At 46.3% G+C, this 25123-nt stretch overlaps 1 protein-coding gene across 4 annotated transcripts in view; it reads left to right on the forward strand.

Annotated features, from left to right (window-relative positions):
* Window positions 1–16437: 16437 nt before the first annotated feature.
* The window catches only part of rai2 (retinoic acid induced 2), a 128562-nt gene continuing 119876 nt past the window's right edge, over window positions 16438–25123 (forward strand). For 2 of the 4 annotated variants that reach the window (XR_015080778.1, XM_086006328.1), the window contains exon 1: window positions 16438–16616. The gene's annotated coding sequence lies outside the window, so the exon portion shown is untranslated. Of the gene's footprint in view, window positions 16617–16670; window positions 17082–25123 lie in introns of those variants that run through there. The other 2 variants (XR_015080777.1, XM_086006327.1) reach the window with 2 other exon arrangements.

Consider the following 25123-nt stretch of genomic DNA (forward strand, 5'->3'; position numbering starts at 1 on the left):
CTGCACACTGTATTCCAGATGAGACCTAACCATTGTTTTGTACAGAGTCATCATGACCTTCTATATTCAATCTCTCCTATATAAACCCTAAAATCCCATTCACTATTCTTGCCTATTCACCCACTTATAATGATCTATGTATCTGCACTAGATCCATTTTGTCCTCGACTGCATTGAGAAATCTACAATTTAAGGTCTATTTCCATTCTTTATTCTTAAGTATTAACTCACATCTGTTACTTATTCTGCCCGTTCTCTAGCCTGCTTACGTCATTCTGGACTCTTGCAATTTGCTACATCTTCAATTTGGTGTCAATTGGTATGCTGTTGAGATACCACAGCAAACGTGGGAGTCGAGACCAGAGCTAGTAAAACACAACTGCTTTTATTCTACCTCATGGCAAAGAGGAACTGGAAAAGCCCGCGCATCCACTTAAATACTTCCCAGACAGGAAGTGCTCCCGGCAGCCTGTCCCTGCGGGAAACAAGTTGCTGGAGGAAAGGGCCCCCGGCTGGGGGCGTCTGCTTAAACTGTCCGTGCCGCCGTGAGCGGATTATGTCCAGTGGTGGCGTGTCGCCACAGAGCTCCCCCCAGAATCCGCTTAGGAGGAGTGGACGAGTCGTGACGGTGGTCTGATGGTTCTGCCGCAGCGGCTCTGAGTGGTCGCCGGTCTAGTTGGTGGGGCCGGGCGGTTCGCCGCCGGCTGTGCTGGCTTGCTGGCGGGACGGCCTCTAGTTGGAGGCCGGGCCACGGGGACCTGTTCCCCCGGTTCTGTGTGTGCTGCTTTGAGCCGGTCGATGGAGACTGTGTCGACCCTGTCGCCGAGTCGCAGCTTGAAGACCTTGTCCCCGGTTTGTAGCACCTCGTACGGTCCGTCGTACGGGGGTCGCAGGGGCCCACGGTGCGCGTCGTGTCACACGAAGACGAAGCGCGCCTGCTGTAAATTTGGCGGGACGTGAGGTGCGAGTTCGCCGTGTCGGTTGACCGGACGTGGGGCGAACTGCTGAGCAGAAGAGAAAGAGTTGAGCCGCTGCTGTTCGGCCGACCAAGGCGTGGTAGCCTCCGGAAGGAATTCACCTGGGACGCGCAGCAGTTGTCTGTAGACTAACTCCGCTGCCGAGGACTGGAGGTCTTCCTTGACCGCGGTGCGTAGGCCTAGTAGCACCCACGGTAGGCGGTCAGTCCAGGTACTGTCCTGCAGGCCGGCGCGGAGTGAGGCCTTGAGTGACCTGTGGAAGCGTTCACAAAGCCCGTTGGCCTGCGGGTGGTACGCCGTGGTTCGGTGGAGCGTCACCCCGAGGTTGCGTGCTGTGGCCGTCCAGAGTTCGGAGGTGAACTGGGCACCTCTGTCGGAGGTTATGTCGGTCGGCACGCCGAACCTCGCAACCCAGGTGTTAACAAACGCCCTGGCAATGTCGGCTGTGGTGGTGGAGGTCAGCGGCACTGCCTCAGGCCAGCGTGTGTAGCGGTCGACCATCGTGAGGAGATAAGTTTGGCCTTGCGATGGCGGCAGGGGACCGACGATGTCGACGTGTACATGGTCGAAGCGGCGGCTGGGTACCTCGAAGTCTCCCAGGGGTGCTTTTGTGTGCAGCTGTACCTTAGCCCGTTGGCAGGCAAGGCAGGAGGTGGCCCAAGTCCGAACATCTCTGCTGAGGCCGCGCCAGACGAAATGCTGGGAGAGGAGTTTGACGGATGCGCGGGAACCCGGGTGGGAGAGCCCGTGGAGCGCGTCGAAGATGCGGCGGCGACAGGTTTCAGGGACGACTGGCCTGGGTTGGCCGAGTGAGACGTCGCAAGTGACTGCCGTGGCTTCGGGCCCGTGCGCGACCTTGACTAGGCGTAGCCCTGGCAGGCTGGTAGCCGCCGAGAGGAGGTCTGGGTCCGTGAGCTGGGCCGCTGCTAGTTGCGCGTAGTTGACCGCGAGGTGATTCGCGCAGATGGCGGGACGGGAAAGGCAGTCGGCGACAACGTTGTCTCTACCGGAGACGTGCTGGATGTCCGTAGTAAACTCGGACACGGCCGCGAGCTGGCGTTGCTGCCTAGCGGACCAGGGTTCGGTGTGCTTGGCCATCGCGTATGTGAACGGCTTGTGGTCCACATACGCGGTGAAGGGGCGGCCTTCCAGGAGGAACCTGAAATGGCGGACCGACAGGTGGAGCGCGAGAAGCTCGCGGTCGAAAGTGGAGTGTTTGACCTCCGGGGGGTGCAGTTGGCGGCTGTAGAAGGCAAGTGGCTGCCACGCGCCATTGACCCACTGCTCGAACACGGCGCCGACCGCGTGGTCGGAGGCGTCGGTGGTGAGCGCGACCCGGGCATCGGCCCTCGGGTGCGCGAGCAGGATGGCGTCGGCGAGCGCGTTTTTGGTGGCGTCGAAGGCAGCTGACGTGTCAGTGGTCCAGGCTACGTCCATCTTGCCGGATTTACCTCGGAGGGAGTCGTATAGGGGCTTCATGAGGGCTGCCGCTCTGGGGATGAACCTGTTGTAGAAGTTCACCATCCCGAGGAACTCCTGGAGGCCCTTGATGGTTGTGGGGCGGGGGAATTGCTGGACGGCCTGCACCTTGTTGGGCAGGGGGACGGCCCCAGCAGGGGTGATGTGGTGACCGAGAAAATCGATCTCGGTTAGGCCGAATTGGCACTTCGCCGGGCTGAGGATGAGCCCGTGTTGGGCTAGGCGCCCGAACAAGGTGCGAAGGTGTTCGAGGTGTTCCTGTTTGGAGGAGCTGGCCACGAGAATGTCATCTAGATAGACGAATAGGAAGTTTAGGTCCCGGAGGACTGAGTCCATCAGGCGCTGGAAAGCCTGGGCTGCATTCTTGAGGCCGAAGGGCATCCTCAGGAACTCGAACAGGCCGAATGGGGTGATGACGGCCGTTTTGGGGATGTCCGCGGTGTGTACGGGGACTTGGTGGTAACCGCGCACCAGGTCGACTTTGGAAAAGACGGTTCGTCCGGCCAGTCGGGCCGAGAAGTCCTGGATGTGTGGCACCGGGTATCGGTCGGGGGTGGTGGCGTCGTTAAGGCGGCGGTAGTCCCCGCAAGGGCGCCAGCCTCCGCCGGGCTTGGGGGCGATGTGGAAGGGCGAGGCCCAAGGGCTGCTGGAGCGGCGGATGATGCCGAGTTGTTCCATGGTGGTGAACTCGGCCCGCGCGATTTCCAGCTTGGCCGGGTTGAGTCTGCGGGCGTGGGCAGAAACTGGGGGGCCGGTGGTGGGGATATAGTGCTCCACACCGTGTTTGGCGGCTTTGGCCGAAAAGGTCGGGTTAGTGAGGGCGGGAAACTCGGCTAGGAGTGCCGAGTAGTCGTCCGTGGCTCTGGCGAGGCAGTAGGTCGTCAGGCCGGCCGAATGGGCCAGGGTAAATGCGCCGGGGATGGGGGCCATAGTGTTGATTCGACGAGGCGGTGCCTCGGAATGTCGACAAGGAGGCCGTGGGCGCGTAGGAAGTCTGCGCCGATGAGTGGGCAGAGGACCTTGGCTGTGAGGAACTCCCAGCGGTAGCGGCGGCCCGCGAGGTCGAGCGTGACCATGCGGGTGCCATATGTGTGGATGTCAGAGCCATTGGCTGCGGCCAGCGTGATACCCCTTGTGCCGCATTGGATTTCGAGGGCGGAGGCGGGGGTGATGCTGTGCTGGGCCCCTGTGTCGCACAGAAATCGGCGGTTGGTTCTGTCGTCGGTGACGTACAGTAGAGGCCCCTTTTGCCCCGCGGCCATCGCGGGGGCCGGTGCGGGGGGGGGTTTGAAAGTACATGGTGGCGTGCAGCGTTGGGCCCTAGCGCCAAAACGGGTGTGGTAGTAGCAGTGACCCGGAGTGGTAGGGCGGTCGGGCCTAGTGGGCCGGGAAGACCGCGTGGTCGTTGCCGTGAGGTCGGGCGCGACGTTGCGAGCTGACTGTGCAGAGAGCAGCCGGTCGGCCTTTTCGGCTATGTCATTCAGGTCCGTGGAGCCAGACTCCACAATGAGCGGGCGGATGCTGGCGGGGAGCTGCCGAATGAAAAGCGTGCGAAAGAGGGCGCCGGGGTTTTTGTCGTCCGAGAGGGACAGCATGTGGGAAAGCAGGTCTGATGGTGAAGCGTCACCAAGGCCAGGGAGGTCAAGGAGTTGGCAGTGGCGCTGGTAAGAGGACGTTTGAAATTTTTTAAGGAGCGCAGCCTTCAGATGTTCGTACTTGCCGTCCGGTGGTGGATTCTGCAGCGCTGCCCAAACCTTGGGAACTGTGGCGTAGGTGAGAGCGGAGACGAGGTAGTCGTACTTTGTGGCGTCGACTGTAATGTGTTTCAGCCGGAATCTGGACTCAGCTTGAACGAACCAGGCTTCGGCCAGGTTCTCCCAAAAGTCCGGTAATTTAACCGTGACTGCGTTTGTATCCGCCATGCTAGCTTAGGATTCGTCCTGAGCGTCGGGGTCACCAGTGTTGAGATACCGCGGCAAACGTGGGAGTCGAGACCAGAGCTAGTAAAACACAACTGCTTTTATTCTACCTCATGGCAAAGAGGAACTGGAAAAGCCCGCGCATCCACTTAAATACTTCCCAGACAGGAAGTGCTCCCGGCAGCCTGTCCCTGCGGGAAACAAGTTGCTGGAGGAAAGGGCCCCCGGCTGGGGGCGTCTGCTTAAACTGTCCGTGCCGCCGTGAGCAGATTATGTCCAGTGGTGGCATGTCGCCACAATGCAACCTTTATGACTAAATTCAAGTTATTTATATAAAAGGAAAACAAAATGGTCCCATCCCAGCACCAAACCCTGTGGCACCCCACTAGCCTGCTAGTCTAAGAACCATCAGTTTCTCACAACTCTTTGCTGTTTTATTTTCACCTACTCTCTTTCCATACCACCATTTTGCCTTTTATGCTATGGGCCCTAATTTTCTCAATCAATTGATTATGCAGCACTTTATCAAATGCTTTTGGTAAGTCCACATAAACTACATCCACTGCATCCCCTTGACTATACTTTCCCTCAAAACATTGTCTTAAGATAGTCAAACATGATCTGCTCTCCAAAAATCTATGTTGACCATCCCTGAAGCCCCTTTAAATATTCATTTGTGTTAGCCCTAATTATAGTCTCCAGCAATTTAGGGCTAAATGCTCAATAGTTGCCTGGCTTATCTCCTTCCCCATTTTTGACAGAGGTATAACATTTGCCACTCCTGTCCTTTAACACAGCTTGTGTCTCTAATTATTTTGAAAAATCCTGGTTAGCTCATCTGCTACTTCCTCACTAGCTTCTTTCAGTATTCTAGAGTGCATACCACCTGGTACTGGACAAATCAGTTTTTAGCACCCTTAGCTCCTTGGTTACATTTATTTTACTGGTGTTAATAGTTAAGCATTACAAATATAAGTTCTCTTGCTTGTCGCTCCAAGTATCTCTCCCAATTCACCTTTACTTGAGCCTGGGCCAAACCTCCGATGCGGCCTCATCCTTTTGTAATCTGACATCTCTGTTTTTGTTGGTATCCTATCCTCAGTGGCTCTGTCCATGCCCCAAACTCTGCCGCAGCTCCCATTGCTATTCTATCACTTGCTGCTCTTGAAATATTTTTAAACAGGGCAAGGAAGAAATTTAATGCATATAAAATATGCTCATGGATTTCTTAATGATCAAAATATGGAGAGAAGGCCCTGCTTCCAATTCAGAAAGATTCCAATAGTGCCAAGGTCAGACGCAGTAAGTTTGATTTTTGTCCAAAAGCAAACTTATAAAATGAAGAGGCCAGGAGGAAATATGAATTTAACAGTTTAAAAAAAAAAGTAATGTAGACCATAAACCCAAAGAAATATAGCGCGTTTTAAATATCTCTCACCTACACAGGTGACACTGTCATATATAAACAAGGCCAGTCATTGAAAATAACTGAGACTTGCATTGCTGAACTTCTCTACGTATCTTTAAGTGGCCCTGTCCTGTTACTTGCAGTGTGTGTGTTTGGGACCTGGCAGTACATGGGGCGCCAACGCCACACAACCTCCTGACGAAGGGTCTTCGATCTGAAACGTTGGGCTGGATTTTCATTCAGAAGTCGGGAAGGAGGCGGGACTACAACTTTCGGGGTTGTAGTCCCGCCTCCATCGAGGTGCGGCCAATCCACGCGATTTTAACTTGATTGACCTTGTTGAGCCTGCCCAGCGGGCTCAGCAGGCCAATTAAGGGCCACCCGGCAACAGGTGACGTCACAGACTGAAATTTCATCTGTCAAGACGTTTTGACAGATGAAATATCAGTGTTTCACAGCTCTTTGAAGCTGTCAAACACTGACAGTCTTACTTCTAACCTGAGTCCTTCTTCACAGACTCAGTTAGAAATCTCTCCTGCACAGAAAGCTGCAGGCTGTCACTTTTGACAGTTCGCGGCCATTCTGCTTTCTGTGCCGGCGAGATGAGGGACTCCCCGAACCTAAAGGAAGGAAGGCTGTAAAGGTAAGAAAAGGTCATTTACACTTCCTTAATCACTTTAGACACACCAAACACACTTACCTTTGCACTCATGTACACATCACTCACCTGAACACCGACATCTCGATCCCTCCAAGTCCTTCAACCCGACGGCCCGACTCCTCCAACTTGGCGTGGTTTGGAGCCGTCGGGAATCCCACAGTTCAAGCTTAAAAATAGGGATTAGGCTAACAACTGCCTGTTAACTACCTGTTAACAGGCAGTTAATTGGCACTAATCCCTTCCCGCCTCGGGTAGGCGGGTCCCAGTGCGGGGCGGGTACCCACCTCCTTTGAAACTGGCATGGGGGCACGATGGGGTCGGGACCCCCGATTTCGGGATTTTAACTCCCAACACGCCTCCAATCCGGACTCCACACTGAAAATCGAGCCCGTTGACTCTGTTTCTCTCTCCACGGATGTTGCCTGGCCTGCTGAGTTTTTCCAGCGTTTTCTGTTGTTATTTCGTATTTCCAGCAACCGCAGTGTTTTGCTATGGCCACAAACCTTTCCATTGCCTCTGACGATAAAGATGCCGCGGGGAACAGCCGAGTATCTCGGGTGGGCAGCGCGAGGGGCCGGGTGATTGACAGCGAGCTCTGGGCGGGGGGGCAAAGAGGACAAGTGAGGTCGCGAGTCCAGTCAAAATGATGCATAATTAGACGACAGCAAACCCCAGCACCCAATCCCCCGCCCACGGAGCGGCTCGTCTGCAATTAATGAATTGCATAGCCGTTTTAGCGCTGCAAACTGCACTGTATGTGAATGTCACCCACCGATAGCAAGCACGTGTTTTGCATTTTGCACACTGGTCGTGTACGTGTAAAGGCGCTCGTTTGCAACCTTCCCCCGGTCTGACAGTGATCGATACGATCATTTCCTGCACAAAGAATCCTTGCGGTGACGCTCCAGGTGTCCGGGGAGTGGGGGTGCTGCTGGCTGCAGCTTTCACTCAATGCACTTTCTTCACACACAGGCTGTCGCCAAGCGAGCTGTAGTGGAGCTTGTCCCTTTGGGAGCCAACATGCTTAATGTCTACAGATAATGTCAAACTGTCGGCAAATTAAGGGCCACCACGTTTCACGGCAGGTTGCCTACATCAAACCTCATAAATACCTATTCTGCAAGTCTGTTCATTTCTGCTATATCTTAGAGCGTGTTTAAAAAAAAAGTAAAGGTAATCAAAATGGGTTTAAATGTGCCCCGGAGTCTGATTTTGCGTTGTTCTCACAAGCCCACTGGGAATATCTTTTTTAAATTACCTGTTTCGCATTATTTTCCATACGTGGATGTTTATATCTTTATATTATAACCGCATTTCCGAAATGCAGAATGTGAAATGAAGCAATTCCCTGATAAAGTCACTCCCATTCAATACAAGTGATTTTAGCAGAAATTTGGTTTCATAAAAATAAAATTGTGAGATAGGGAAAGGCCGTGGTTCTTTCACCGTGTGCAATAAACTAACTGAAACTAATTGCTGAGACTTCACAACTCTATCTTTGTGTGAATTACATTTCTGACAACTAGATTTTTTTTCCTGAGAGTAATTGTATATGGATATCACCAAGCTCAGGGCTTTTGTAAAGTGGAGATGGGAGTCATTTTAAGTGATTAGGGCAACGTTGCAACAGGTGCAGTAAAAACTGGGTCATATTTACATTTTAAAAGCTGCACACTTATCATGCGAAATCTTGGACCCCCCCCATTAAATAATTAGCACTGAAAGCTTATATTTGGAACAGACATGAGATTTCATTAGAAACCTTGAGATGTATAATGCCTCAATTTGTAATAGTCAATCATTCTGCATTTGTCACTTCAAATTACTTTAAGAAATGACAGTTTCTTCTTTACAAAATTTGAATATAGTCATATCTGCTGGTTCAACCAAAATCTACTTGCATTAGCCTAATTAAATCCCATTAGCAACTGCTTATTACCATTAAACCCACCAGAACTCACTCAGCTGGTCCCTTACCATCTGCCTTCCCTGTGGGCAGTGTTTTATGTGAACTCAAAAATTACAAAATGCACAAGCTCAAATATGGAAAAATGAATAGTTTTCAATAAAGGCTTCCTTTTAATGCCTCCATCTTGCTGAGATGTAAATTATTCTCAAAATTGTGCAGTATGGAATTAATATTAGTTACAAGCCCAGAATATTTTGTGCTCTATAAAAACCTACCACCAATTTACTTTGCCTAATATATTTTAATTTTGGTCATTAGAATTTTCCTGTTAATCTCAACTTTCGTTTCCAATTTCCTTGGTTATTTGGAAGTAGCTTGTTTTTTTGGGTTTTCCATTTCCCTTTAGGCTTTCGAAAAGAAATTTAAAATGCCAATAATTAATTTTGCTGCGTATTTAGTACTTTATTAATAGTTTTTCATATTTTCAAAATATTAAATTTATTTGCAATATTTACAACCCCCCCCAGTATAAAAGCTGTTTAGGAAGACATCTAGTTGACAGGTAAAATATTCTCTTTTGGGCATTCAGAATGATTTCAGTTGAACCAACCTCTGATAACCTGACACCATAAATTGATCAGTTGAAATACATAGTTGGTCCATTTAAAAAAAAATGATGTTATTTGGAGGATTTGGCAAAAAGTCAGTTTGCAAACTGCATTGCTACTCTAAGGTTGAAGTATCCCTTTTTGGCCAATCCAGAACAGTGTGTACCTTCAAATTATACAATGGGTCCTTCATACTGATTAAAGTGACCCTATCAGTCTCAACACTTAATGAAAGATGAAGACTTTAACCTCCATTTGAAGACCATTGCGCAAAACCAGTCTCAAAGGTATTTGTTATAAATGGATTTCAGTTTATTGTGTACTAACAAAAACACTTCCTTTAAAAGATATAAAATAACCAAAAATTGAGTGAGTTTTATGAAGCTGTAATTTAATCAAAGGATTTACATGATATCATAAAGCGCAACACTGAAACTTAAGCAGATTGTAACTATCATTTGAGCCCCAAGATCAGTTTACAGGCTTGAACGTGATCCCTGGCATCTATTAAGTTTAATAAAGCACACTATTTCATTTCTGTGGGCGTGGGCAGTATTCAATTTTAAGCCACGGAAAGCCATGACTTGAAGCTTACCAAACAATATCTACAGTCGATTACTGGGAAATTCTGTCTATGCGTATGTAGAATAGAGAGTGAGTAACAAGGCAATGACTCCATTGCTGGCTTCTACAAGAGTGGAAATTGAGCAATTTATGAATACCACATAAGCCAAGAGGTAAAGAATTACTGAATGTCTCAATTCCCAGTATTTCTTATTATGCACAATAATAACTGGCAAAGTTGCCATGCACCAACTTCCTACTGGGCCTGGAGTTGTGCTGGCTGACACTCCAGGAAATAGTCACTGAAAACATTGAAAAGATAAATGCTATGTGCATATAATGTAGGGTTAAGGATCGAACAGCTGTGAAATTTGATCTGAAGAAGAGGATACACAATAACACTTGGTAATTTACCAAAAAACAACTGTCAGGTGCTTAAATCATGAGGTCAAAGAGCATATCTTTTGCACGACATACTTACTTGGTTTGCTTTTCCTTAAATTACCCAGTTACATCCTACATATCGATTATAGTAGAAACACATTTGCTTTTGCTGAGGGGATTAAACTATCACAGAAGACTACTTTGTACTTTATCATGACAGTTTCAGTACCGGAATATGATCATATTGCAATCGGTCAGAGGTGGGACATTGCAGTAAGCAAACTGTGGAAAAAGTTTTTATCTATGTTTTTAGTTCTAATAGACAGTGCAGCAGTGGAAAAATAACGAAAAGCACAAGATTGTGTGAAAGGCTGTCATTATTCGTATATGTGTGTATCAGATAGTGTGTTACTAATTGTGGGTTTCAGAAATTTCTACTGCAAATAAACCATTAATATTTAATTAATGTGTCTTATACAGTAACATCATATGACAAATGCTGTAACTTTTTCCAGTCAATTATTGGAACATGTCACATATATCTTTTATGGCTGGTGAATGACAATTTTACTGTCCAATGACAAACATTACTTTAGTGAATTATCCCTCAAAAGCTCTGTCCATGAATTGTAATCCAAAAAGCTTTCAATAACAACAACTTGCATTTATATAGCGCCTTTAACATAGAAAAACATCTCAAGGCACTTCACAAAATTTGACACTGAGCCACATAAAGAGATATTAGGACAGGTGACCAAAAGCTTGGTCAAAGTGGTAGATTTTAAGGAGCATCTTAAAGGAGGAGAGAGAGGTAGAGGCGAAGAGGTTTAGGGAGGGAATTCCAGAGCTTAAGGCCTAGGCCTACCTGTTAACAGGCAGTTAATTGGCCGTAATCCCCTTCACACTGCCTGGGAAGATGGCACAGAGGCGGGTTGGAGGCAGGTTCGGTACCCGCTCCCGGTTTCTGCCATTTTCCCAGCAGTCCCACCTCCCCAGGGCTGGCAAAATCGCCCCCAATGGCTTCGGTGTTCCCAATATTTAATTGGAAGAAATTTCTGCTCATCCAATACTGTATGTCGGACAAGCAGCATGACAAATCAGAGGCAGTGGAGGGATCGAGAGAGGTGGTGGTGAGGTAGAGTTGGGTACATGTAGAATTTGATGTGTTTTCGGATTATGTTGCCAAGGGGCAGCATGTACATGAGAAATAGGAGGGGGCCAAGGATAAATCCTTGTGGGGCTCCAGAGGTAATGGTGTGAGAGTCGGAAGAGAAGCCATTGCAGGAGATTCTCTGGCTATGACTGGACAGATAAGAATGGAATCAGGCGAGAGCAGTCCCACTCAGCTGGACAATGGAGGAGAGGTGTTGGAGGAGGATGGTGTGGTCAACCATGTCTAAGGCTGCAAATCGGTTGAGAAGTATGAGGTGGGATAGTGCTTCATGGTCACAGTCACATAGGATATAATTTGTGACTTTGATAAGGGCCGTTTCATTGACATGACACTGGTGGAAACCTGACTGGAAGGGTTCAAACATGGAGTTGTGGGAAAGATAAGAACATAAGAAGTAGGAGCAGGAGTAGGCCATACGGCCCCTCGGGCCTGCTCCACCATTCAATAGGATCATGGCTGATCTGAATCTAGACTCACGTCCACTTCCCTGCCCTCTCCCCGTAACCCCTAATTCCCTTATCTGCTAGGAAAATGTCTATCTCCATTTTAAATTTATTTAATGTTGCAGCTTCCACAGCTCTCTGGGGTAGCAAATTCCATAGATTTACTACCCCCTGAGTGAAGAAGTTTCTCCTCATCTCAGTTTTGAAAGCGCAGCCCCTTATTCTAAGATTATGCCCCCTAGTTCTAGTCTCACCCATCAGTGGAAACATCCTCACCGCATCCACCCGATCAAGCCCCCTCACAATCTTATATGTTTCGATAAGATCGCCTCTCATTCTTCTGAACTCCAATGAGTAGAGTCCCAACCTACTCAACCTTTCCTCATACGTCAACCCCCTCATCTCTGGAATCAACCGAGTGAACCTTCTCTGAACCGCCTCGAGAGCAAGTATGTTTTTTTTGAGGGGGTAATGATGGCTGACTTGAAAGAGAGGGGGCAGTGTAGAGGGAACCATTAACAATATCAGCTAGCATTGGGATCAGGAACGGAAGTTAGGTAGTCAGCGGTTTGGTGGTAATAGGGTCGAGGGAGCAGGAGGTAGGTCTTGTGGACAGGATGAGCTCGGAGAGAGTATGAGGGGGGATAGGAGAAAAACTAGAGAAAGATCTGAGTTCAAAACCAAAATGCCTTCACTGAGCCAAACAGAATGCAGCTCAGATTGTCAAGATGTCCGTAAACTAGAGAACAAGATAATTAGTCATGGAATATATTATATGTATACAACAACTTGTATTTATATTGTGCCTTTAATGTAATAAAATGTCTCAAGGCGCTTCACAGGAGTGTTATAAGACAAACAATTAACACCGAGCCACATAAGGAGAAATTAGGGCAGAAGCTTGGTCAAAGAGGTAGGTTTTAAGAAGCATCTTAAAGGAGGAAAGAGAGGTAGCGAGGCGGAGAGGTTTAGGGAGGGAATTCCAGAGCTTAGAGCCTAGACATATACAAGTAAATGCACCTCAGTACAAATATGACAGAGGCACAATATTGGGAACTCTTATTTCATCCAGCTAAGAAAGAGAGCACTTTAATTTCTATAGCACCTTTCAGGACCTTAGGACATCTCAAAGCGCTTAACAACCAACTTAGATGACTCAGAGGCGAGAGTGCTACCACTGAACCAATACTGACACCTTGGTTGAGGCTAGTTGGAGTGTATTTGGCTGTTAAAGACAACTGAAGGTTTCTACTAAAGAGGTTTGCACAGGTAATAGCAGCCACAGGAAAAGTTGGTAATACCTTTTTAAGTTGGATAGCAGAAGAATCCTTGTAGCATGTATCTGGTATTTGAGGTAAATTTAGTACTAATCAAGCTGGGTGGTGTTGGTATTTGGAAATGGAACACCTTCCTACTTTGGGTAGTCAATGCCAACATTATGCACTGCCAGAACAGGTTAGATGCAAAGCAAAGTTTCAGTCACAATGCTCCAACAACAAAAACCACGGTTGAATTATTTGGTGGAGGTAAAAAGGAGGGAAACATGGAGTTCAAAACAGATTCTGGAAATACACAAAAAGGTTCATTAGCGGCTGGAAAAAAATATGTTTCTGGTGGAAACCCTTTAGAACTCAACGGTTGAATTGCTTTTAGTACAAAAATAACAGTAAATGGGAAAGAAACATTGACACCGTATTAGGAGGAGATGCACGATTATATATAAATCTTTAAAAAGCAGCACAGCATTCTACTTAAGATAGTTAGCACATGTGAAATCATTGCTCAGTTTAGAAAATTTGGGATGATGACTTATAAAACTACAATTGCTGTTGGAAGCTTCAAACTACATTTATTTGTCTTTATTTCTATTTATTATGGTCTTTATTTCCCCGCAACATGATAAAGACCTGAGTCCTGTAGCTTGTTTTTGGACTTATTACCCCTCTGCTGCTATATTGAGGTAAAATGTGCAGTAATGGGCAAGCAAGTAGAAGAGGAAGGTAAAACCTATGATGAAAGGTGCTTGAAAATATTATTTTAATTACCCCAAGCATTAAGTTGATTTTTAAAAAAGAGAAATGTGTATAAATTAGAAACCTACTAGAGTAAGAAATAGTACGGTATTAGGTGGGGTCAGACTAAGAGAGAATACAAGAAGGTCTAAGATAGGTTTACAGTGAATGTGTGTGAATGCACAAAGTGTGGTAAATAAGGTTGGTGAGCTGCAGGCGCAAATAGACACATAGGAATATAATGTTGTGGCGATAACGGAGACCTGGCTCAAAAAAGGGCAGGATTGGGCACTAAATATTCCTGGAAGGTTTTCAGGAAAGATAGAGAAGGAAAGAAAGGAGATGGGGGGGAGGGGGCAGTATTGATTAAGGAGAATATTACAGTGCTGGAGAGAGAGGATGTCCTGGAGGGGTCAAGGACAGAATCTATTTGGTTAGAGTTGAGAAACAATAGAGGTGCCATTGCACTACTAGGTGTATTCTATAGGCCGCCAAATAGTGGGAAGGATACAGAGGAGCAAATTTGCAGGGAAATTACAGAGAGGTGTAAGAACTATAGAGTAGTGATAATGGGGGACTTCAACTATCCTAAAATAGACTGAGATAGTAATAATGTAAATGGCAGAGAGGGGGAAGAATTTCTGAAGTGTGTTCAGGAAAACTTTCTCGAACAGTACGTTTCCAGCCCAACGAAGAAGGAGGCATTGCTGGATCTGGTTCTGGGGAATGAGGTGGGTCAAGTACAGCAAGTGTCAGTAGGGGAACATTTAGGGAACAGTGATCACAGTATCATAAGGTTTAGATTAGCTATGGAAAAGGACAGGGAGCAATCTAGAGTAAAAATACTTAATTGAAGGAAGGTCAATTTCAGTGAGTTGAAAATGGATCTGGCCCGGGTAAATTGGAATCAAAGATTGGCAGGCAAAACTGTAATCTAACAATGGGCTGCCTTTAAAGAGGAGATGGTTTGGGTACAGTCGAGGTACATTCTCAAGAGGGGGAAAGGGTCCCTGGCTGACTAAAGAGTTAGAGAGTAAGATGAAGCAGAAAAAGGGGGCACATGACAGTTGTCAGGTTGAGAATACAAGTGAGAACCAGGCTGAATACAGAAAGTTCAGAGGGGAAGTGAAAAAGGAAATAAGAGGAGCAAAGAGAGGGTATGAGAATAGATTGGCAGCTAACATAAAAGGGAATCCAAAAGTCTTCGATAGGCATATAAATAGTAAACGGATAGTAAGAGGGTGGGTGGGGCTGATTAGGGACCAAAAATGATACCTACGCATGGAGGCAGAGGGCATGGCTGAGGTACTAAATGAGTACTTTGCATCTGTCTTTACCAAGGAAGAAGATGCTGCCAAAGTGATAGTGAAAGAGGAGGTAGTGGAGATACCGGATGGGATAAAAATTGATAAAAAGGAGGTACTAGAAAGGCTGGCTGTACTTAAAGTAGATAAGTCACCAGGATCGGATGGGATGCCTCCTAGGATACTGAGGGAAGAAAAGGTGGAAATTGCGGAAGTACTGGCCATAATCTTTCAATCCACCTTGGATATGGGGGTGGTGCCAGAGGACTGGAGAATTGCAAATGTTAAACCCTTGTTCAAAAAAGGGTGTAAGGATAAACCCAGCAACTACAGGCCAGTCAGTTTAATCTTGGTAGTGGGGAAGCTTTTAGAAACGATAATCCAGGACAAAATTAACAGTCACTTGGACAAGTGTGGATTAATTCAGGAAAGCCAGCACGGATTTGTTAAAGGCAAATCGTGTTTAACTAACTTGATTGAGTTTGTTGATGAGGTAACAGAGAGGGTTGATGAGGGCAATGCGGTTGATGTGGTGTACATGGATTTCCAAAAGACATTCGACAAAGTGCCACATAATAGGCTTGCCAGCAAAGTTGAAGCCCATGGAATAAAAGGGACAGTGGCAGCATGGATACGAAATTGGCTAAGTGACAGGAAACAGAGAGTAGTGGTGAATGGTTGTTTATCTGACTGGAGGAAGGTATACAGTGGTGTTCCCCAGGGGTCAGTACTAGAACCACTGCTTTTCTTGATATATATTAATGACTTGGATATGGGTGTACAGGGCATAATTTCAAAATCTGCAGATGACACAAAACTTGGAAGTATAATGAACAGTGTGGAGGATAGTGATAGACTTCAAGAGGACATAGACAGGCTGGGCGGACACGTGGCAGATGAAATTTAACGCAGAAAAGTGCAAAGTGTTACATTTTGGTATGAAGAATGAGGAGAGGCAATATAAACTAAAGGGTACAATCCTAAAGGGGGTGCATGAACAGAGAGACCTGGGGGTATATGTGCACAAATTGTTGAAGGTGGCAGGGCAGGTTGAGAAAGCGGTTAAAAAAGCATACGGGATCCTGGGCTTCATAAGTAGAGGCATAGATTACAAAAGCAAGGAAGTTATGATGAACCTTTATAAAACACTGGTTCGGCCTCAACTGGAGTATTGTGTCCAAATCTGGGTACCGCACTTCAGGAAGGATCTGAAGGCCTTAGAGAGGGTGCAGAAAAGATTTACAAGAATGGTTCCAGGGATGAGGGACTTCAGTTACATTGATAGACTGGAGAAACTGGGGGTTTTCTCCTTAAAGCAGAGAAGGTTGAGAGGAGATTTGATAGGAGTTCAAAATCATGAGGGGTCTGGACAGAGTAGATAGAAACTGTTCCTATTGGCGGAAGGGTCGAGAACCAGAGGACACTGATTCAAGGTGATTGGCAGAAGAACCAAAGGAAAAACTTTTTTTACACAGTGAGTGGTTAAGATCTGGAAAGCACTGCTTGAAAGGATGGTGGAGGCAGATTCAATCGTGGCTTTCAAAAAGGAATTGGATAAGTACCGGAAGGAGCAGAATTTGCAGGGTCACGGGGAGGGGGGGGTAGAACTAGCTGAAGTGCTCTTGCAGAGAGCCGGCACGGGTTCGACGGACCGAATGGCCTCCCGTTGCGCTGCAACCATTCTATAAATCAGTTTGTATTGACCTGTCGACGCACAAGCCTGGAGGGACGACGTCGGGTGCTGCATTTCCAAGGACAACATTGGTGTTATCAGGTAATTCCCAAGTGTCAGGGTGGGCTACTGCAGGGGTGGCGATGGCTATGCCCGGGATGTTGGGAGCTCCACTGACTCCCACTGGGCGGGATGTGATGTGATGTTGGTGGGGCGGTGCGCGCGCAGCTTGTCACCTCTCCTCTCCTCTCTTGCTCTGCCTCGGCCGGCGGAACGGCTCCTGTTCGGGAAAAGCGGCCAGCGGTTTCGCTCAAGGCCACCCGGATCGCAATCCCCGCAGCCTGACAGACCGGCAACGACGCCCGGCATCAAACAACACGCACCCCAAAAAAAAAAACCACCCACCCCTCCAACAACCATCATCACCAGCAGCACCAAGCCAGGCAAGGGAAGGACATGTAAACCAGAGGAAGCTCATGCAGAGAGCCCAGTGCAAGGCGAGGCTGCTGCTGCTAGGTATAATATTCTGCTCCTCCTTGAAAACCGGCGATGAATGAAGACAAGAAGGTAAGTGTCAATAAAAAAAAACCCAACCCGGACGGGGAACCCTTCATGAAACATTTAAAAAAAGAGCCAGTGTCATCAAATATTCAATGTGATACTGACACTGATACATTGTCACCAGCCCCAGAGCCCAGGCTGCGAATAAGGAATGGAAGCCAGAGGCTCTGTTCATCCTCCTGTTTGTGTGACAGTTTAATTTTTTATTTATTTATTTTAAAAACTCATATCTTACATTTCGAGATCTTGCTGCCGAATTCCCCCGCCAAAAAAAGGGTCCGTCGCTTTATTCTACTTCAGCGGTTCAATAAAAAGTAAAGCCATTTCGCCTTATTTTCTTTTGTCAAACACTGCGTTAGGTAAATAGAGTCGCAGTCTTGTGGAAATCGAGCTCTCCCTTTGCCATTTGCGTAAACCTACGTGTTAATGTTACCAGGCTCATGATAACGTGATGCAATCACATCAATTGTGTCTCATCGAGTTTACTGGATATAAAACTGCCTTTTTAAAAAAAAAACTGACAATCAGACAGCCCGGTTCACCTTGTTCCCTATCAAACATTGGCAAACGTAACGAGCAAAGTGCGTCTATTTAGTTGTCGATTCAGAATTTTTTCTTTAAAAAAAGAAACATTTACTGAAATAATAAAGGGGATTTATTGCAAGCTCCCACCGACTGGTTCCCACCGTCACACCTTTATATAAACCAAGAGGATTACGCATTGAAAATCCCCTCCCCTCCCCACACACACGGACGTGTGGTGCGGGATTTTTAGTGACAGCAGCAAGAGCTGTTTTTTTTGGTGTTGTGTTTGAGGCGGAGCGGATCCCCGCCAGTGGCGGTCTCCGGCTGCTGGGAACCGTGTTGACAAACACGGGCTGCATTTGGCCGCAGTGTAACTGTGGCGGTGTCTGGAGTGGGCCAACTGGAGATGTGCGGCGGTGGCCAGAGTTTACACAACAAGACCCCCTTACAGACACCTGCAAAAAAATAACGTTCATTATCGGCGCGGCGAGTGCTCTCTGATGGACACGGGATTACAACAACAATAATAATAATAATGTATTTAGCATAAGATAAATTTACTGTCAATATTCAAAGCAGCGTCTGAAACATCGCGATCTGCGGGAGCCTTTTGGTGCTTCCATGAGTCCCAATCCCCCTCCTCCCACATACTCAGGTTTTTTTTTTGCTCTTCCATTTAAACTGCACATTTTCAGGTGCGTGCGATATTCGCTGTCGGGATATTCCACCCCAAAAATCTGAAGAAAATTATGATGTATTTGTTGAGTTTGCTAGCGAGATATAATGGTCCAAAAAAAGGCAGTTCTTTTTAACATCAGCGAGTTTTTTTTCCCTGTTTTAATTTAGGAAACGTCGGTTGTAAACAAAAGGTTGATTATATCAAGCGAAACAATTGGTGTTTGAAAATACGGTGCTAAATATCCCGTGTCACTGTCCGGATTTAGCTACTTTATTGCTTGGTTTTGCGCGATAGACACAATTTACTTCATTTATTGCAATTTGAAACAAAAAAAAAAGTCGCGCGATTTTTTTGAGGGGAGCGAGCCAACCTCAGTTTAGTTTAAAAGCAGAGCGCGTGTGGTTATTGAGAGGTTTAATAATCAAAGGCAAGTTACCCTTTGAACAGTCAGTGTGTGAGCAAAATGGACCACAAAAACAAACCCACGCTCAGTTCGTCAGCAGGAACGGCGGGACCTTTTGTGCAATATAGAGACAAGGAGCGAATCCAGGGACCGGATGGCTTATATTGAAAGAACCTAATAGAATGTACTCTACTTAATTTTTATATATATTGTTTTTATTAGTAAACTGGCGAGTGCCCGCTGTCTGAACAGAGTACTATGTCAAATATTAATTTTGGAGTTTAGTCATTTTATAAATTGGCAGTATTTTAGAGGTTTCATTGCTGACCAGTTAGCAACAAAAACAATTTTTTTGCACACCTCATGAATTAGTGGTGCCATATTCCAACTTTGATGATAAGATTACCAAAGTTGGAAACTTGGTAATACTCAATTCGATCAACATACAGTGAGGTTGCTGGTTCACAGGCAGACCACAGTGATTTTTCTCCAACATATCACACTGGATTGTCAGGTGCTGTCTGTCCACAGAGAGATTTTTAGATGAGGTGGTTGAAATGAAGAAGAAATGGCCTGACATCGAGACAAGATGGCAGGAGGAAGGTAGCCAGCCTTGGTGTGTACTGGTGGTGGTCCTTCTGTTTCATCAGTCATTCTTTTGAGGCCGAAAGGCCACCAATAATGAACCCATCAGCTGGCATCAGTCAAAAGCAGGTGAATGGAGTTGATCTTCACCATGGACTAAGTAAGGCTGCCCTCCACCGTATGCAACAGTAATACTGATCATAGCACAAGGAAGCAAGTAGGTTTATGAGCTAAGAATTCCCACTTGCTATACTTTTAATTTGTGGGGTGCCTAGAATGGTGACCTTCAAGAGAACAGAGTGAGATACACTAAACAGTTGCCGTGGTAATCTAAGGAAAAATATGCAATTACACAATATCCAATGTATTTATATATGCACTAAATTAAAGGAAGACTAAATGCATTTGCTTGGTGTGCTTGTTTTGAGACAGCATGGAAAGATCCATCTCTTTGCAAAGTTTAATTTAAACACTAAAGCAGGAAGAATACATGTAGACGGGAAGGGCATCTACACTGAGAAACAATTAAACGTACCTGAATACAGTAATAATATATGTAGTGTATTTCAGAAGCACATTATTCTAGTGATAATTTCTTTACGTTTACTTATGCACATTGCTGAAAAGTATCTTTCATTAAAATATTTTAAAAGTTGCAGCGATTAAAAACAATTATTGATCACCATTCTGGCAGCAAAGTGCTTCAGAATTTAATTTAAACACCCAAGTCCTGATGTATGCACAGATTTAAATGCTCTTGCTAATTTTATGTTCATCTAATGATAAATCCTAATTTATGCAAATTAGGTTATATATGCAGTAGTTAATTACAAAGATGTGACATTTAATTAGTTACATTTTTTGAATACTTTGATAAAATACTCTACCTTAAATAATTGATTTAAGCCACATTTGGAATAAGGTGTATTTTTTTGCATCACTCTCCTCCTCTCATACTATGTTTTTACTTCTCTGTTTAACCAGGAAGCCATGTTAATCCATGCTGCAGCCTTCTGCATGACTGCTGTCAATGCAGCTCCAATAAAAACCTGTAAATCGAAACTGCATACAGCAGAGTGAGAGACACCTGTCAGGATTTCCTTTCCTGAAGGTGCCGTAAACTGCTTCTGTTAAGTTCTTCGCCTAGCAGGATCAGCAAGAATGATAAAAGTTGTCATAGTTGAGGTTGGTACATTTGGCCAGCTGGCAATATTAGGACTTGGGCTTGCACCCTCTGACTTATAAAATATTCCACCAGGCCACCGCAGGATAAAATACTTTGCAATAAATAAAAAGGACATTGAAAAGCATGAGGGGGATTTGATTTAGACTTTATTAAACGTAACAGTGATTCCATTATCATAGAGAAGACTAAAGTAGTATTGGGTGAAGGATTATTACAGGCCATATCTTCCAGTGTCTTATTTTTGGATTATGACCATTTTTGGTAGATCACATATTGCCATCAGTAGATTGTAACAAAAGTAAAAATCAGAAGCGCTGTAATTAGAACATCATTCACCACCCTTTTTTTTTCTACTGCATATAAATTCAAATATAACGTAAGTTGGAAAAGGTCATTGTTCCAGAGAGTAAACTGAAGGCTTGTCAGATGTAATGAGTGTAGTAAAACCTATCAATCATAGCAGACTGCATTGAACAGTTTTCTGTGCTCCGATGTGGGTATATAAGTGCAGTGGTTTGTCTACTGCAGACTGCCCTTTAGCTATGATTTTCTTGCTAGTGTGCTAAGGCACACCAAGCTATCTGACTGCAGTTTGATGAGGTCAGCTCATTTCAATAACTAACATCAGCACATCTTTGGACTTGTGCTGAGAAGCAGCCTACTTTTACTTTTGGGGGGTGGGGTTGAGAAAGCTATGAATGATCTCACTAACAGCTCAAATTTAAAGAGGTTATTATTTGAAGATAAGTGGCTGTATATGAAGGCAAATATTTTTTGGCCTTTGTCAAGGTTCACACTGGAATTGAAATATTTGTCAGCTTTGCCTAAGGCTGCAGGCGAAGAGGGCAGTGCAGGTTCGACTAAGGCTGTGAGTGACGGGGTAGTGCAGGTTCGACTAAGGCTGTGAGTGAAGGGGCAGTGCAGGTTCGACGAAGGCTGTGAGTGAAGAGGGTAGTGCAGGTTTGGATAAGGCTGTGAGTGAAGGGGTAGTGCAGGTTCGACTAAGGCTGTGAGTGAAGGGGGCAGTGCAGGTTCGACTAAGGCTGTGAGTGAAGAGGGTAGTGCAGGTTTGGATAAGGCTGTGAGTGAAGGGGCAGTGCAGGTTCGACTAAGGCTGTGAGTGAAGCGGGTAGTGCAGGTTTGGATAAGGCTGTGAGTGAAGCGGGTAGTGCAGGTTTGGATAAGGCTGTGAGTGAAGGGGCAGTGCAGGTTTGACTAAGGCTGTGAGTGAAGGGCAGTGCAGGTTTGGATAAGGCTGTGAGTGAAGGGGGCAGTGCAGGTTTGACTAAGGCTGTGAGTGATGGGGCAGTGCAGGTTTGACTAAGGCTGTGAGTGAAGGGACAGTGCAGGTTTGACTAAGGCTGTGAGTGAAGGGACAGTGCAGGTTTGGATAAGGCTGTGAGTGAAGGGGGCAGTGCAGGTTTGACTAAGGCTGTGAGTGAAGGGGTAGTGGCAGGTTTGACTAAGGCTGTGAGTGAAGAGGGTAGTGCAGGTTTGGATAAGGCTGTGAGTGAAGGGGTAGTGGCAGGTTTGACTAAGGCTGTGAGTGAAGAGGGCAGTGCAGGTTTGACTAAGGCTGTGAGTGAAGGGGTAGTGGCAGGTTTGACTAAGGCTGTGAGTGAAGGGGTAGTGGCAGGTTTGACTAAGGCTGTGAGTGAAGGGGGCAGTGCAGGTTTGACTAAGGCTGTGAGTGAAGGGACAGTGCAGGTTTGACTAAGGCTGTGAGTGAAGGGGTAGTGGCAGGTTTGACTAAGGCTGTGAGTGAAGGGGTAGTGGCAGGTTTGACTAAGGCTGTGAGTGAAGGGGGCAGTGCAGGTTTGGCTAAGGCTGTGAGTGAAGGGACAGTGCAGGTTTGACTAAGGCTGTGAGTGAAGCAGTGCAGGTTTGGATAAGGCTGTGAGTGATGGGGCAGTGCAGGTTTGACTAAGGCTGTGAGTGAAGGGGCAGTGCAGGTTTGGATAAGGCTGTGAGTGAAGGGGCAGTGCAAGTTTGACTAAGGCTGTGAGTGAAGGGGCAGTGCAGGTTTGGATAAGGCTGTGAGTGATGGGGCAGTGCAGGTTTCACTAAGGCTGTGAGTGACGGGGCAGTGCAGGTTTGACTAAGGCTGTGAGTGAAGGGGCAGTGCAGATTTGGATAAGGCTGTGAATGAAGGGGCAGTGCAGGTTTGGATAAGGCTGTGAGTGAAGGGGGCAGTGCAGGTTTGACTAAGGCCGTGAGTGAAAGGGCAGTGCAGATTTGGATAAGGCTGTGAATGAAGGGGCAGTGCAGGTTTGACTGAGGCTGTTGTAACATTTGCATATTGAATTATCATTGGCCCGCAGGCCCCATCTGTAAGGAATACCTATTATATTCACATGTGATCACATGCTGAGTTGTCATTAGCCTGCAGGCATCTGTAAGGGTCCTAACTCCATCTTGTCCTCACTGCTGTATGTTTAAGATCACAGGCCTGATGCTTCATAAAAGAGTTTAAACTGTAATACTCCGTTGTCCTGCAATTTATTATTTTTGTACAAAGTGTGCAAAACAAGACATGGTTTCAGAACAGGGATTGAAGATGGACATCGTTGGAGCTCCCTTACCTCGAATGAATTGGGAATCTTTGAACTTACCTAGAGAATGGTGCAAGTTCAAGCAACACGTGGAGTTAATGTTCTCGGGTCCATTGAAAAGCAAAGGAGAGGAAGAAAGATGCAGCTATCTACTCCTGTGGATCGGAGAAAAAGGGAGAGACATTTTTAACACATGGTCTCTCACCGCGGATGAAGCAAAGGTACTGAAAAGTTATTTTGACCGTTTTGAAGCATATGTGATGCCCAAGACAAATACGATATTCGCTAGGTACAAGTTTCAGGAGAAAGTACAAGGAGCTAGTGAGTCGTTTGAACAGTTCGTGACTGAGTTAAAACTGCTGGTAAGAGACTGTGTATATGCAGATAAAGATGAGATGTTCAGAGACAGCATCGTGTTTGGAATACATTCAGCTAAAGTGAGAGAGAAACTTTTGAATGTTGGGTCCGGGCTAACACTGGACAAAGCTATGGACATAGCTAGATCGCACGAGATAGCCCAATCACAGTTGAAAACCATAACCGGCGCCACGAGCAGCTCGAGTGAACAGACAGTGCACGCAGTTAATAGACACACACCAAAGAACACCACCCAGAGAGCGTGTTTAAGAACAGAGAGAGTTCTAAAAATGGGCGACACAGACATAAAACGCTTCAAAAACTATGGATATTGTGGAAACAACTGGCATGGAGAAAAGGAGCATTGCCCTGCCAAAGGAAGGCAATGTGCTAAATGTGGTAAACGGAACCACTTTGCTAAAGTGTGCAGGACTGTTCGGGGAAAAGCAGTACACACAGTGAGTGACAGCCAAATGCCAGATAGAGAGCCAAATGCAGAGGAACTGTTTATTGATTCTGTGTCACAGAAAAAACAGATTTCAGGGACTGAGCAAGCCTATGCCGATATTGAGATAGGAAAACTGGGCAAAGAGCTTAAGTTTAAACTAGACACTGGAGCTCAGGTTAATGTAATTCCTCTGAGTGAGTATCACAGCTTGAAGGATGAGTGTGAGCTACAGCCCACCTCACGCAGACTGACCAGCTATGGGGGTGAGCAGCTCATTGTAAAAGGCACATGCGTGATGAAATGCAAGTACAAAGAAAGCGACATGATGTTGGACTTTTACATTGTTGACACTCGAGCACCTCCAGTGCTAGGTCTAAAGGCATGTTTAGACATGGACCTCGTCAAGCTAGTGCTATCATTGACAGCACCAGTTGAGAAGCAGACAGTCATGGAGGAGTTTGCTGACGTTTTCAAAGGAATCGGACTATTCCCAGGTGAATGCACTATTCACCTTGAACCAGCAGCTATCCCTGTGGTTTGCCCACCGAGAAGGATACCCCTTGCTCTACGTAGTCGCCTGAAGGAGGAGCTGCAGAGCATGGAGAATACAGAAATCATCGTCCGGGAAACAGAACCGACAGAGTGGGTCAACGCGTTAGTAGTGGTTGAGAAACCACGTACAGGCAAGCTCAGAGTCTGTCTCGACCCCAGAGATTTGAACAAGGCTATCAAACGCCCTCACTACCCTCTACCAACGCTAGATGACATCACACTCAAGCTAGTGGGAGTACGTTACTTCAGTGTAATGGACGCACGATCAGGATACTGGAGTATCAAGCTCACGGAAGAGTCATCTAAGCTAACAACGTTCAACACTCCATTTGGACGCTACCGATTTTCTGCGTTTACCATTTGGTCTTATCTCAGCTCAGGATGAATTCCAGCGGAAGATCGACGAAACCTATGAAGGCCTTGACGGAGTAGTCGCAATCGTAGACGACATCCTCATCTATGGCAGGAATAGAGAGGAACATGACAGGAACCTCCGTGCGATGCTACAAAGATCACGGGAGAAAGGTATCCGGCTCAACCCCGAGAAAAGCATAATCGGATCCACCGAGATCAGTTATTTCGGGCATCGCCTCTCAACTGATGGCATTAAGCCGGATCCAGAGAAAATCTCCGCCATTAAGAAGATGGAGCCGCCGAAGAACTGCGCAGAGCTAGATACAGTACTAGGCATGGTTAACTACTTAGCCAAGTTTGCCCCGAGCCTCTCCGAAATCAATGCACCCATGCGTCAGTTGCTCAAA

This window comes from Somniosus microcephalus, chromosome 14 (genome assembly GCF_052327205.1).
Source record: "Somniosus microcephalus isolate GS21.2 chromosome 14, FLI_Smic_1.0, whole genome shotgun sequence".
Classification (NCBI taxonomy): domain Eukaryota; kingdom Metazoa; phylum Chordata; class Chondrichthyes; order Squaliformes; family Somniosidae; genus Somniosus; species Somniosus microcephalus.